Genomic DNA, 13,929 nt, shown 5'->3' with positions numbered 1-13,929 from the left:
TTATTAAGTTTCAGGCCCTTGCTTTTGTTTAATTATTCACTTGAGAATTGCTCGTTGTGCGCCGTTATGTTTAATTAACAAAGTCAAGAGTCTCGGACCGACATTTTGAGAGTTTTCGTTTCAGTTCTGATACATGGATAGTAGCACTAGACTCGTATCAACCTGCATCAGTATTTCCACATGCGGGCTTTCCGCTTTGCATAAATGATGGGAAAAGTTGGCAAAAATCGCAGACGGCCCTTTAAAGGCAATTAAGAACATTGCTCATACGAAGTTCGTCGCTTGTTCTTTTCATTCGGCTGTGTGTCAGCACGGACCGGAAGGCAGGCAGGCAGACAGACGCACCGAACCGACTGGGGGTTATCATAAAAGGTATCTTGAAAAACTTTTTCAAGGCTGCCCCTTGGCCTCGGGGGAATGCAAAATGGCCGCTAATCGCTGTTATAACTACATTTTTAAAATTCACTCTCGTTTGACTCTACCTGTGTGTGTGTGTGTGTGTGGGAGCTTTGCATTATCGGTCTTTAAGCATAAGCCTCAACAGCTGGCACACGTTGTGTGTGTACGAGTATTTTGACAAGTCTTGCTCCTGCTGCTGCTTTAATGAAAAATATGTTCGCCGAGTGTTATTAATATTGCTCAGAATGTCTGGCGTTTGACACATGTTTTGTTGTCGCTGTCGCTTCTGTTGTACATACATACATACGTACCTCTAGTGTCTGCTTGGCCCTGGCACCACCGCCACTTTCTTCTCCTTTTGCAGCTCCTGCTTTATCTCCGTCTTCGGTCCTGGCTATGGCACCGGCACTGGCTCTTTCTCTCTCTTTGTACGTATAAGTTGACATTTTTTTTCATTACTGCAACGTTTCAATAGCAGGGGCATCCACAGCCTCAAACCCACCCACGGGGGCTTCTATACTATACACATTGAAGCCTGTCAAGCGGATGCTGCTCCTGCTACTCCACCTGATTCTACTGTTGTTGCCAAGTGTGTCCGAGGCAGGTTTGTATAGCTGAGCGTGAAGTAAGGGCAAGGATAATCTTTTGTTTGCCACTGTATGACTCTCACACTCGAGTACGTTTGCCCTAGAGGGGCGGCGCTCACCCGTTGTCACTTGCCGCCCTCTATTCCTACCCAGTAGCTGGGCATATGCCGAAAGACATGTTTTGCCTCAGTTATTTGCACAAAGCTCTCTCCTCCTGCTCCTCCACAGCTCATCCTTGTCAAGGTGAGACTGTACATCGCACGCCTGACAGTACCGGCTTATGTGCTGAAATGTTATAGAATTTGAATAGAATTTATGCTCTGCAATAACGCACGAGTGGACCTGGAGCAGAAGCAGGAGAAACAGTCCCAGCAGGGCCAGCATCCCGGGAATCGCCAATCTGTTGGCTGTCCAAAATGCGTGTCAGAATTTATGTTGCCTCCAGACAAATCAATTATCCCTTTAATTGCAGTGCATTCATTGGGGATACAACTACTTTAAATGTACCTACAAATGGAGGGGTACGCGAGTTTACTGACATATGTATGTATGTGTGTACATATGTATGTATGTATGTATACTTTTGTATATGTATATGTATGTTTGCATACATATGTACATATGTATGTACAGAGGAGTAGAGGCACCTAATTGGAGGCGACGTGTGCTTTTTGGATAGCTTTTCGGTGTGGTTCGGATGGATCTCTTCGCCTTCGTTTTAATACCAGTGTCGTGCTATTTATTATCGCTCGACGTATTTATTTTAATTAACGGAAATTAATGCCACATTGCGCTGCCGGCATGCAGCCGCTTACACATATTTTCGGGATGTTCAGTGGCTGCTCAGCAAATAACTGACACACCTGACACACCCATATGCTCTCGCAGTCGCACATGAAAGCACATGACGCAGCCTTTTTGGAGAGGGATTTCAGACTTTGCTCGAGTACATGTACAAACATACATACATACATGCTCACAGGGCTTCAATTATACGATCCGAGTATGTATGTACATATGTACATACGTACACACTCGCACAAAGACAGAACCGAGTGTCAATCTGCCTTTGATATGTTGCAAATTAATGGAGTTAACTTCAAGTGTGCAACGTCCATTATGCCGGAGATAATTGAATATGAAACCAGACTCAGTACCAGTTAGGCAATCATTCAGTCCATCAATTGCTGAAATGTGAACCTATCAAAATAATTCCCATTATTCGGCCAGAGAGAGCCAAATAGAAAATAGATTAAATTTGATTCAAATGATTTACCAATGGCAAATTATTTCGATGAAACCCTAATTGTGCTACAATTCAAATCAAATTTTCCAGTTAAGCATTCAATTGTATAATTGAGGTTGTGATTGTATTCAAGAATTTTCATTTAATTTCTTATCGTTTGTTTCTGTGGAAAAGTTGTTCTAAAATTAGATACATTTATGAACGCACTGCAAATATTACAAACGCTGCACAAAGAGTCTCGGATAATTATGCAGCCAAGCATTAAATTAATTCTTGTAATATTATTCTTTTACTCTGTTGGGCTGTTGCCAAGCCAAGAGAATGCATTTTGATGAGTTACTTTTACTGCTTCCACAGGGCCGGGTACGGCGAGTGAAATTATAATAAAAAGAATTCCCCGGCCGGCAGCAGCAGCAGCAACAGTGGAAGAGAGCGACCCTCAACTACACTTGCAGACACACATATCCGAGTATGTCCGTATAAATGTTTACACGCACACACACAGAGGGGCGACTGCGAGTGCAGACCAGGGTCGTAAATGCCATTATTATTTTGTAAACATTGCGACGTAGTGAGTGGCCCAAATTGTTAGTCCACAAGGTCGTGAAATACACAAAAAATAGAACAAAACCTTCACGTACCCCCGAAAAAAAACAAAAGAGAATGCTACATGACCATCCCTCCGGACGATGGGATACCCGGTTCTGACAAAGAACTAGAAAACTTGAACTTCAATGTTAAGAATCAGCTGTTGCCTAAAAACTGAATGTCTTGATTTTCTGGTAAAATGCCTGGCGTTGTTTGTGAGTGATTTATAGGACAGTCCCCACTCTTTTCATCGTTCTGTCCATTAGTGTTAACTGAGCGAGGATCCTGTAGATTAATTTGCAAGAGGCACAAATATTCTGATCAACAAATGGGACTTTCGAATGGTGTGTGAAATATTCGAAAGAAGTTCTCTCTTCCTTCTCTCTCCCGCATATGTATGCTGACAGAGTGTATGTATATAATCTATATATTGGCATGTTGCACTCTGTGTAGCTGTTGCATTTATTTGCCGCTATACAATATGCTCTCGTGCCATATGAGTAGTTGGGGCAGCCCCAGCTAACATAGACGCCCACGCGGGTGCACACACACACAAACAAATACATGTATGCAAATACAAATAAACAAGCTAGACACTATGTTGCAGCAACACACAAACTTTTAATTAATTTCTATCTGTGTCACCCGTGAGTATGCGGGGGGACACATGCAAACGATGTGTAAGTGTACAACTAGCTGCAGGATACTCGTATTTCAGTCAAAAGGGACACACAAGCACACACAAACAAATAAGAACAACATGAAAATTTAGTGTCGCTTTGGTGACAAAAATGGCTTGACCCAAATGTAATCAGGTAATTTGTTTTGTACTGTCAATATTTGCCCGGTTGCCACGCATATTTGAACTTCATAACGATTTGGTGAGTTATTATACACTCGGAACTGAACGGAAAGGAGCCAAAGAGACGGTGAAGGTTCCGAACCGAACTGAAGCAAACCAAATCGCCATAGAAGCATTTACAGCGCACGCGAAAACAAATACTGAGAGACATTGATTTGAACAGGGACGCGCCTTGAATATTTGCTCTTTAAATATTGCATGCTCCGTCAGCCCAGACGTTAAGTTTGCCCAGACATGGGCCCCAATCCAGTACCACGGGTGGGGGCTCAGCCCCGCTTATGCAGCCTGTCAGCCAGTCAGCTTTTCGACTATCTGACTGTCTGACAGGCCTGCCTGGCAATCATGCTACTACGAGAGAAGCAAGTGAAAGTAGTACAAAAGAGCAACAACCGAAATTGATTTAATAGCCCCATATTATGGGTGCATCAGGCGTACCATGACACGGATACATTCATATGTATTTACGTACACGTACACTTCTATATGTGTAGATGTAGTTAGAAACACTCAATCCACACTAAGTGCCACTCGAATGATTCCGTTCTTAGAGCTTTCCATGGCGCTTTCATTTCTAGCAATGCCAATCTGATGCCAATTGTGGGTTCATAGCATTAATTGTTGGTTTCATTTGTATCTCTTTTCCCTTTATCTTCCAAAGCGATTAAGCCTCGTCCAATACAATGAATAATTATATCCGTGTTTTCTCGGAGAGGATTTTATTTTCTTCAAATATTTCAACGTATTCCCATTTTCCTGCAGCTTGCTTGAGTACGAAGGACCTAAGGTCGTTTTCAATTCAATTACAACTAAAATAAAATGTTTACCCATTTGATATATGCCCCAGCCCTGCCTTGGGGCACACAGTTCGTTTCCTTTACCCAGTGCCAACAAATTCCTTTTTTATTGACCATTGTTTTTTTTTGTTTGCTGGCAGAAAAATGTAGGCAACATTTTTCATTCGAAGGAAAAACTACATTCAGTGACAACAAAACATTACACTGATAGTGCCTCAACTGTGTGGTACGTGGGGAAGGGGTGGTGGCAGGGGCAGTCGTGCCGGAGCGGGTACGGGTGCGACAAAAGGTGGGAGGTCGGAGAAAGAGGAGGAAGGCGTGGCAGACACGAAATCATTTCGAACGTGGCTGACGACAAAAGCTGAACGAGGTCAAAGTGTATGAATCGAGCATTTTGACCATTGACTGAATGGTCGGCCAGCATGCGATCCAAAAAACAAAATAAAAACGAACGGGCTATAGCAGAATTTCGAACATAGGATACTCTCTGCTCAGCTCTTTATTCTGGCTGTGTTCTCAAGGTTAAATCAATTTTAGTAGATCGGTGGACAAACTTGACCTGTGTGTGCACTCAGGAGATCCTGTCTGAGTGGTAAACATTTGGCTACACTTATATAGAATAACCTTAGCAAGGGCATTAAAGCGCCTAGCACTATGTCACTATGCTTATGTGGTACAGTGCCTTAGAGGGCACTGTGTGGCTGTTATTATATGTTATATTCAAATTACTGAATACTTCGTCGGGCATAATTATCTCTTGCAGCAACTGCTGGCCCCTTAATTACTTGGCCGACTATCGATGGAAGTTTATACAATTTGCGACCTTTCTCAATTCTCAATTCTTTTGCAATCGCCGCAGCTTCCTTTTTACGACCTGCGTCAGCGTCCGGCGCTGCGCTCCGCTCCCTCCGCCAAAGCGCTCATGCAAAAGCAATTTCCTGAACTTTTTGCCCGACCACAAGCACAGGCACACTCAGATACACAGATACTCGGTTCCGTGTACACACACACACACACGCTCTGATACCCGCTGAGTCGCACACACAGATTAAGTCGGCGACCCCACTCGAAACGCATTGGCCAACTTGGATGCTTCAGCACTCGGAAACCAATACGAATGCGATTATGCCTCACTTGGACGAGTGTGTGTGTGAGTCAGTGTGTTTTTGTGTGTCTTGGTGAGCTTGTGCTCTCACATGGATACACACACACTCACTTACAAATTGCGCGCTGTAAGTAAGAAATCATTGAGGTTGGTCGGCACACTAATGGAAAACGACAAGCGGCATGTGGGCAAACGTTTTGCCGTCCATCTGCACCGGCCCCGGCCCTTGCTCTTGCAACTCTCAGCCCATGGCTCTCTCGGCGAGGGAAGGTTGATTTCCCTCCGTCCTCTAGCCAGATCCGTGCACGTCGCTGTCGCCGGATGTAGGCGGGCGATAGTTGTCGTTGTCAGCCCTGTGGTCTGTGCCCTGCGGTCGTAGTTTACTTCACGATTGGGTTTGGTTACCGCAAAAGTTTAGTTGCAAGTTGCGGCAGCCATCCTTCCCTACCTTCGGCGGCTACTGCTACTCGTCCACCTCTCAACCAGTCCACTAGTATGTCCGACTGGCAGTTGCATTGCGGGATCAATTTGTTTGCCACTGATTCGTAGACACGTCCTTTTCTTTCCCCCGATGTCGCCTTTATCTGCGAATTGTGAATGAAGGATGTCATTAGGTCCCCCTTCCATTTTAAGAGTAGCCTCTACCTCGTTTCTAGGATAGGTAACAGGAGCGGCAGTGTCAAAGGCAAAAGCAAAGGAAGAGGCAAAGGTAGAGGGAGCCAGAACCAGAGCCACAGCCAAAGGCACGTGACATTAGCAAAGTAAATTCCACTTAGAAATGTGACACAATTCGGGCATCTTTTAGCTAAGTGAATTTGAATGCCGCCAAGCCGAAGAGAGCCAAAGAGATACAATGAGCCTTTGGAACGACTCTCTTAAACAGTCTGCGCGCTGGAAGTGAGGCCCAACAGCTGTCAGTGGTAGTTGCATCGCGAAGTGAAAACGAAAACGAAGGCGAACGGGTTCGTGGAACTGACCTAAAAGCTTTCGCGAAGCTTTCGCTCACCGCGGAACAGCGCATGCTTGGCGCTGGCCCGAAACTGGATTCCTGCCTGGCCTGCCTCACGGGGGTCGTCATCGTCGTCGTTGTCCTTTCAGTTCACTTCGTATACTCGTTGAAAGCTGTGCACGCTGCGGAAGCGACAGCATCGCCCCTCTGCCACACGGATGTGCATACAAAAGGCAGTAGAAGCAACAGCAAAAACCAGAACACTAAAGGAAAAAACAAAAGGAAGCCTTTTAACACAACAATAACAAGTCCGGAGCGGTGTGAGAAGAGGACGAGGTTAAGCGCTGCCGGCGCAAAGTGCGTTTTGAATTTTTTGAAGCAAAGTAGTAGTAGGAAGTTCCAAAGAAATAGCAGCGTATCAAGTTCAAGACCGGCCTACAGTGCCGCCGTATGCGTTTCGTTTCGTTTCGTGTCCGTACATCGTTGTATATCCTTGAGAACGCATCTGTGCGCGTGAATTTCGCTCTGTGTGTGTGACAGTGCAAGAAAGCCACAAGGCGGAAAATTTGCCAACGCCTCCATGTGAGCAGGCAGCTGGCCGTCGACTTTGTGTATATGTATGTGCGTGTGTGTGTGCGACCTGTCCTGCTCCAGTGCTCCACTGCTCGACACATTGTCAGCGCAACTCTGTGATGCAGCTGAAAAGTCAGCAGTGACAAAAAGTGAAAGCGGAAACGGAAACAGAAGCGCCAGAGAACCGAGTGGCAGGGGCAAAAGCAAACGCAGAGGTGGAGGCAAATGCAGTGGCAGCGGCAGCGGTAGCGGCAACGTTAACTGCGACAACTGTGAAATGTGCGGCTGCATTGTTGTTTTGTTAGTACTTTGACCCAAATCGTATTGCATAGCATCGCATCGCATCGCACTGAACTGTACTGCATAGGATAGCATAGTATAGCAAAGCATTCACTGCCAGGTGTGTCGGTGAGTTGGATCTGAGAGCGGACTTGCATGCATGACCGATAAGCTCAGGTGTCACCAGCAAAGGAAAGTCGCGCGTGGCAGGCCAGCGTCCCCCCGTTTGCCGCCTCTCACATGTGAGTATGACACGTGCCTTATGTGACTTTCACTTCCACTTTTACCTCAACTTATTTGACCAACGCCTTCTGGCTCTTTTGTCTTGGATTATTTATGTGCGATCTGGAAGTTGTTGGCTTTGGTTTATGGCCAGCGGCAGCAGAGAACTTTTCCTCTGCCCCAGACACAAACAGTCTACGCATTTATGTTTTGTTTATTAGCTTAAGAACACATCATTGTTGTCGATAGGTAAATGTGTAAATCCACATATGTATATATAAGGGTTTTGGGTGAGAGTAGAGATCAGAGGGAGGACCGAGACTTAAAGGTGTAAAATAAAGGTTTTTTGCATCGAATTATCCCATTATCTAATGGATATCTCGCCTGTTGCTCTGAATGGACTGCTAAAAATAATATACATATATGTACATAAAATGCAAGGTATTGTTAACATACATACATACATACATATGTATTTAACATATTTTTATTAAAATAATGTCACTCTTCTCACTTTGAAAGTAGCGTTCGGGTTATCTATGAATCTAATCTCTTAAATGAAAGGGATTTTGAAATATATTTAAATTTAAATTTACATTCTAAGAGGACATATATATTTTATTTAACTTTATTTAAGATCTGTCTTTTTTGCAGACAATTATTAAATTTCCTCTCTTTTGGTTACTTGGCAATCTTATTTCAGTTATCTTTATCGGTTGTTGAGTCCGAAAATCCTAAGCAGGCTGCTGGATATGCTGTTATATAATTATCATTACTAGCATTTGAACCACTGACGTTTGTTCGGTTCGGTTGTGGCAGCCAGATGAGAGTTTTAACGCTCAGCACCATGGCTTGTGCCAAGAGGACATATAAAAATGAAAACTGTCCTCTTAGAATGTAAATTTAAATTTCAATTAAAAATTATTTTAAAATCATTTTTGATGTTAAGTGCACTTACTGAACGCAGTTATTTCATGTTAAACGAGATTCTCGCCCGCTCAAAGTATTAATTGTAATTAGAGCTATTCTCGATATTCATATTCTGAGAAATTGTATATGCCCAATTTAAATAGTCCGTAGATCTCTGTCGAAGCTTGAAATGCATTTAAAGGCTAGTGTAGCCTTACATGATAAGGGTTACCCGTAATTACATTTCTCCGAGTTAATCAAAATCGTCAACGTTTATCCTTCTGCTTAATTATTCTATGTGGCGACGCCCGTGGCGGTTTCGACAGATCCTGCCCTAAAGAAACAAGCCGAAGGATCCCGAACCCTCTCTGCGAAGATTATGTGACACATACGCACATGCTGATTTGACAGTCGGGGGTCTGTACTAATGAAATGACAAAATGAAAACATATGAAAATTGTCAAGAAAAGCGAGATATTTGTGTACACACAGGCAATTCCGGGGAGACGCGGTGCTAATGGGAAAAGTCGTTGTCGCGGCTACGTGCGACAGCCGGCGGCAAACCCACTGCTATGGGTTTGTTTGTGGGGCAGCTTGGAGAATAGGTGCGTAGACGCGTACTTGGCGGAGGACGGGGATGACAGGGGATGACGACCCTGGTCGGAAAGCCACGCAGAAAGCAATTAAATGTATTTCCGCTTCGATGTCAAATTTAATGTGAATTTGATATTAGACGGCGCAAGCATAAACACACACACACAAACAAATACGGGACAAAGGACAGGATGCCCAGGTGTTTGGATGCATGGGGCGTGGCTGTCCTATATCAATGTTGGGCCACTGTCATCGAGAAATCCAGCAACAGGCGCAGAAGCATTTTGTCACCTCGGGGGCCAGACATTCAAAGCCTCCTCGCCTGTCTGCGAGTGCGTGTCCTGTTCCAGTTCCTGCTCCTGGTGCTGGCCTTGTCCAAGCAAAGTCGGCCTAACCTGGATGTGGGCATATTTTATGACCTCCATTCTGACACTTGGTGCGAGGTTTAATGAGTGTTTCGGGCATGGGTCGAGTGCGTAATGCTCTGGTATATTTATCATACGCCCCGTTTTGGAGCCAGGGTGAAGTCGACAAGTCAACTTGTCTCGATAAACATGCCAGGGCAAATATTTAAATTGGAGCACAACCAAAAAGTGGATGAAAACAAGGCAGAATGTATTTTTACTGTGTAGATTGTTATTCCGACATCTTGTGTTGTCTTGTTTCTAGATTTGATTTGATTGTGTGCATATGAGTGGTAAAAATGTATGTATGCATATGTGGATGTGTGAGTGTAGGGAATATGATGCCAGCTTTTTGCTTGACTTTCTACTCTAGACTCTCAGTTTTTCCTCTAGTTATTTATGCAAAATATCCCCAGGCATAATAGCAAAGGCAAATAAAAAACAAACAATATTTAAATAAAGGATTACAACTCGGAGATGGAACAAAAACAGAAATGGGAGCATGCCCCGTTGGACGACATGTAAGTTTGCCATTTAGTTATAAGCTCCTCTACTTGGCCGGCTGCCGACTCGGGCCACTGGATCAGTGCGTAGACTGGCTGGCAGCCTGCTGGTTCTACGTTCTGCTGCTCCTCTCGTCATTCTGCCATGTCTATTTTATAGTGTCTCCGGCGAGAGAGTCTTTGTCTTGATTTTAAATTCATTTTTATTCATTAGACTCCTCAGACGATTTTCTGTTCTCTGTTTGTGGTAGAATGATGTCATGTTAACCATGTCGCGTCTGGCATGACGCTCATGACCCACACCAGATGCTTACATTTTTCGGAGCGTTTGGGATCTGGATTGCATTTGGCATGAAACTCCAACACGAGCCATTTAATATTTTATTCCATTGGAGGATGGCTTATCATAATTTGAGGCGCTGCTGGCCGTTCGATTTCCTATTCATGACCGCCTCAAACAGGGCCTCAAACGTTGCCAACTTTTAATTTCCATTTATTTTTGTGACTTTTGCTCGGCCATGGCTACTTCTCTCGTTTATCTGCGTGCCATTGTGTGCCGCCCGCATTGTTCTGCTCCTTCCATATACCCGCTCATATCGGGTGGCAGACTTTTGTGCATTCCATTTGATTGGAAGTTGCACTCTGAGATTTTCCCCATTTCGTTTTCCACTGTCGGACAAAGAGCAAAAGTTTGCAATTGTGCAGCGAATTGTTTGAGAAATAATCAAGTCTGGCCACTCGGGAAGTCAATCAAACCAGTGGCTTAAGCAGCGCATCGCATGCTTTATAGCTGGAAATCAGATTACACTCCATTTTACATAGAAAGCATTTCTAAGGCGCAATAAAGTGTAACGCTGTCAATATCTGAATAATATCGCTTTGTCAGCGCTTAACAGACTATGCCCGTAGTGAGGACTTTGCATAACCAATCCGACCAAGACGAAGGAGGCTCAGGCTCTCATCTAATTGCTGACTGGAAAAGAACACAAGGTCTGGTAGGCAGCAATCAATAATGATGGATGGCCCGGGCCCCACCTGTTTGTAGCCATCAGCTGTCCAGCCTACACCCAGAGTTTCATTGTCCGTTTCGTTCTGCCCCATACTCGGAGCTAAATTATTGAATGTATCAGCTAATTATAGTGAGAGCGTGCCTTGTGTTCTCTATCCTGTGTCCCCTGTCCTCTGATTTGTGTGTTTCTGTGTCATGTGTTGTTCTACCTTGAATACAAACATTATATTAGCCCTGAATGAATTATTAACAACTGTGTCAGGCGGTCTGCTAACGAGATGTCGGGTCTGTCTGCTTTGGCAGCCTGGTCTGGGGCGTATGTGTAATTTACGCACCGGATGGCATAGGCAACTTGGCTCGACACTTAAATTTTGTTGTTGCTATGTGTACTTAGGCCTAAGCAGAAAATCATTAGTTAAAATGCGCAAATATCTCTAACGATTTTATTAGCCAAGCAGCAAGTAATAGCCCGCAATTAGGTCTCTAATAGTATGGCCATAGAGAGGCGCTGCATTTGGTCCTAAGCACACACACACCAGCCAGCTACCTCTCATTTACGTCTGTGTGAGGGGTGTTCAGAAAAAGACAGAAAGAGAGCATAAGATAGCTGAACGTGAATCAGTTCCTGGTCTCGGACGGCCTTCGTCCGTGTTGTAGATCCCATGGGGATTTACCCAAAGCGTGAATACGTTTTGGTTGCTCGTTAACTAAGAATTACCCTGTGTGCCCTGTGCAGTACTGTATGTGTGGGAAAGCTCTTTTTCTGTGTGTTTGGTATCCTTGTGTTTCATTTCGACCCTCGTTGACTTAGTATTTTTATTGAAGCCATTCTGTCGGGTCGTCGGAAAAACAAGGGGCAAAGAAAAACTACAGAGACAACTAAAATGTTGCCAATCCACTAAGAAATGTTCCAAGGCAAAGCCAAAAATATTGTCTTAAGTCCTTTTCCCTTTCCCACTGAATGTAGCGAGTATTCTTTGAGCTTTTGTGTTTTGTATTTTGTTTTCCCTTCGCTGGTTCTTTGTGAATATTTTTATTGTCAATTCCTTTCTCCATCGACAATTATTTCCTTTGCTCTCGGCGCACACTTTGCATACAAAAACGTGGCGTCTTGCTGTACGCCAGCGCTCTGGACTATTTATGTATGAAGAGACGAGCTCACGAACGGAACAGGGAATACGTTCCCACAATTTATTATTCCGACTGACCAAGCGCAAACAAATAATAGCCAGATATACTCGTACATTATCGTACATTCTCCTCTTCGTTTCGTTGCTGGCTTTAATTTTTGACTTTGTTGGCTGCTCGTGCATTCCTGATTTTTTACTCGTAGATTGATTTTTATGGAGCTGTTTTGCATACAAATATACACAGAATAAACATCAAAACTCATTATGGCAAAAATTCAGCATTTGAATTTGGAATTGAAATTTATGGAGCATGTCCCGGCACTGCCATGCATCCATCATTGAATTAACAAGTTAGTTTTGATGGATTTAAAGCCTTGCCTGAATTCAATTAAAGTTTCCGAGTAAATCATTTCACAATGTTATGGGAAGCACTAGCAGAAGTGGATTATTCACATATCGCGATGTTACTGGTCCTCCCTGGTGCATGTTAGGTGCTCTTTGTTGCGTGGCAACTCGTTAACGAGTTCAAGGTCCTTGTGGGGACCGAAGATCAAGTTGCTGGGTCGAGGAGGCACAACAGAAATAAAAAACGTAAAGGGCCGACAAACAATGACAGGGGCAAATGAGCACACGACATGAAGACTTAAAAACGGAGAACAAAAGGAACATCGAGCAAATGAAATGTGCGAGATTGTAGAGGAACGAAAGGACACTTGACGCCAGGAAAAACTGTAGCTGAAGAAATGGATGTCTGCAGCGCTCTTTCAGCAATTTGGCAGCCAAGGAACTCTCAAGTGAAATTACGGAAATAAACAGTTTGCACGCCTGCACTGACTTTAATGCCAAAGGATGCGAATGCTTTCGGCTGGAATGATGTTGTGATGGCATCGCAAGGAGAGAGCTGTTCTTCTCTATATTCACTGTCATGTGATAAGCCTCTGGATGCTGCGGGTGCGTGCCAGAGATTCGTCTCGCCATCCACTATCAAATGTGAGCGTCGTGTCAAAATATTTTCTTGGCTTTTTCCTTTGCTGCTGCTGCTTGTAATGCGAGCTCATTACCATAAAAGCGTTGCCGTCGCCGCACACATGAATGGGGTGGTGTCTGGGGGTGTGCTGTAGTGCCAGTGTGTGAGTGTGTCTATTGGTATGCATGCACCGTCAATGGGCGAAGGCAACTTATAGATGTCTTCAATTTCAGTAATAGCACTTTGGGGCCTGTGGGATTGGGCCAAGCTCGAAAGACACTCCGGTACCGAAAGTTTTAACTGCTGCCTGGTGGATATTAAAGTGTATTGGCAGTCAGTCTGCCAGCTGCAGGGTATAGCCAGCCGATTATATCACCACACACACAAAGACTTTAGAAATATTCCATATGGCTGGCTGGTCGTAGGGGACTTGGACATTAAGTCGGAGCCCCAGCCAACGAAAACACAGCCAATATTTGCTATATGCCCGGGGGGTACGGTACTGGGACTGGGCAGAATTCATCAACACATCGGCCCCAAATATGGCAGTGACTGCTCCCCCTTCCTGCAGTTATACTTGATAGGTAAAGGAATTTCTCGTGCAGCATTGAATGTCCCAGCCCCAACGCTACTAAAGTTGGAAAATATGGCAGGAGGGCTGACTATGTATGGAATAAAGATGTTGTGGAGGAAGGGAATACGCAAGGCATTCCAAAGCTTTTAGGCCCAAAAAGCTGCCACATAATCTACAGACAGAACCGGGCGTTGTGGGATTGACTTGCTTTCAATTCCAGCTCAAACAAAGGCCT

At 44.3% G+C, this 13,929-nt stretch overlaps 1 protein-coding gene across 5 annotated transcripts in view; it reads left to right on the top strand.

Moving 5' to 3' along the window:
• Nucleotides 1-6,697: 6,697 nt before the first annotated feature.
• LOC117890673 (zwei Ig domain protein zig-8) overlaps nucleotides 6,698-13,929 on the top strand; it is a 68,043-nt gene continuing 60,811 nt past the window's right edge. For all 5 annotated transcript variants that reach the window (XM_034795653.1, XM_034795650.1, XM_034795654.1 and 2 more), the window contains exon 1: nucleotides 6,698-7,624. The gene's annotated coding sequence lies outside the window, so the exon portion shown is untranslated. The remainder of the gene's footprint in view (nucleotides 7,625-13,929) is intronic.

This window comes from Drosophila subobscura, chromosome E, assembly GCF_008121235.1.
Source record: "Drosophila subobscura isolate 14011-0131.10 chromosome E, UCBerk_Dsub_1.0, whole genome shotgun sequence".
Classification (NCBI taxonomy): domain Eukaryota; kingdom Metazoa; phylum Arthropoda; class Insecta; order Diptera; family Drosophilidae; genus Drosophila; species Drosophila subobscura.
This window is presented reverse-complemented; position numbering and strand designations above follow the sequence as displayed.